We start from the raw sequence: 1,984 nt of genomic DNA on the forward strand, positions 1-1,984 counted from the left end.
GGGCTTTGGTGGTCCTGAGATGGAGTGGACAGGGTGGGAGTCAGGCATCCTGGGCCTTACCTTGGCCCTACTGCTGACTTGCTGGGACCCAGGCAGATTCCACTCATCTCCCAGCTTCTGTTTTCTCTAACATAATATCCCAAACATGTCTCCAGCTCTAATGTGAGTTCTTGGAAGATACTCCTCAGACCTGGCCCTTGTGTCCTGACATACTACTTGCTCCTTCATTGTGTATTACACAAGCCCCTGGGCTGAAAGCAAGAGGTAGCATGGGGGTTTCTCAACAGTGAGAAATAAGTCCAGAGCCCATAGGCTGGAGAGGGAAATCCATGGCTCTGGGCAGAGAATTCTCCAGGATCTGGGAAGGGCGAGAGCTGAGCGATGGGAATACAATACCTCCTTGCTACTGGTTCCTGAAATGCACTGAGTACATTCCTGCTCCAGAGCCTTCGGGCTTAAGGTTCCCTCTGCTTGGGACACATCCCTCTGGCCACGTAAACTGACTGTTGGTTTCTTTTCTTTTTTGTAAAGTCGGTGCCTGACTTAAGCTTGGATTACTGAGGCATCCAATCCATAGCTATCTCTAATAAACCAAGAGCCACGCCACCTCCCCTCCACCGAGGCTCCTTTGTTTTGGGGATCTTGGCTGATTTTGATAACTGATCATTTGGGCCACTTGTCTGTTCTCTTCCCTCACTTTATTATTTTTTTTTTAAAGATTTTATTTATTTGAGAGAGGGAGCAAGAGCAAGAGCACAAGCAGGGGGAGGAGCAGAGGGCGAGGGAGAAGCAGACTCCCCGCTGAGCAGGACTCCGGGATCACGACCTGAGCCGAAGGCAGACGCTTAACCGACCAAGCCACTCAGGTGCCCCTCTTCCTTCACTTTAAATTCTCACTCTATTTTTTTTTTAAGATTTTATTTATTTATTTATTTAAGACAAAGTGAAAGAGAGAGAGAGAAGGAGCAGAGGGAGAGGGACAAGCAGACTCCGCACCGAGTGCGAGCCTGACACAGGGCTCCATCTCAGAACTGTGAGATCATGACCAGAGCTGAAATCAAGAGTCCAACGCTTGGGGCGCCTGAGTGGCTCAGTCGGTTAAGCGTCTGCCTTCAGCTTGGATCACGATCCCAGGGTTCTGGGATGGAGCCCCCTGTCGGGCTCCCTGCTCAGCTGGGAGCCTGCTTCTCCCTCTGCCTGCAGCTCCCCCTGCTTGTATTCACTCTCTCTCTGTCAAAAAAAAAAAAAAAAAAGAGTCGGTTGCTCAACCAACTGATCCAGCCAGGCGCCCCTAAATTCTTACCCTTAAGTTTTAAATTCACCGGATAAAGACTAAGCCCTCAAAATCCTAGGCCCCCACCATGGACCCCAATAAAAGCAGAACCCCAGGCCCACATGCTCTCTCTCCCGGTGCCCTCACTGGGTGGCCCCAGGCCTGCTGTGTAATGTCCAGGTTCTGTAGGTAATAAACCTTTCCTTCAAAGTCTCCTGAGGGTTACCGCTGAAGGGCATCTTAAAATAAGAACCACAAGAGCCAGTCCAACCTCATCATTGCTTATTGATAGGCTGAGGCCGGCACAAAACAGTTGGTGTGGCTGGCAGGATAGCATGAAGCCTGTGCAGTTTCCTGAGGGGAATGCCCTTTTTCACCTGTAACTTGCTGACTAACCACCTCGTCAGATGGGTAACCCTGTCTGAGAAAGAAGGACCATTTGTGGGGTCTCTCATACTGCTCCGTGCTTTTGCATATTGCTCTGTGGTGTGTGGCCTGTGGTGTCCAACCCAAAAGGCCACAGCTGCCATTATAATCCAATGATCTCCCCAGAGTGCCGTGATCAAGCCCATATGGTCTAATGAGATGATTAGACTACTAATTATAAAGGCCTTAATTGACCATTAAAGTGTGAAAGGATCCTTCACCCCTCATGGCCTAGGAGAACTGAGGACGGGAGATTGGATCACAAGGGTGTTATCATTGTCCAAG

Source organism: Mirounga leonina, unplaced genomic scaffold (assembly GCF_011800145.1).
Source record: "Mirounga leonina isolate KUSES-001 unplaced genomic scaffold, KU_Mleo_1.0 Mir_92, whole genome shotgun sequence".
Taxonomy (NCBI): Eukaryota; Metazoa; Chordata; class Mammalia; order Carnivora; family Phocidae; genus Mirounga; species Mirounga leonina.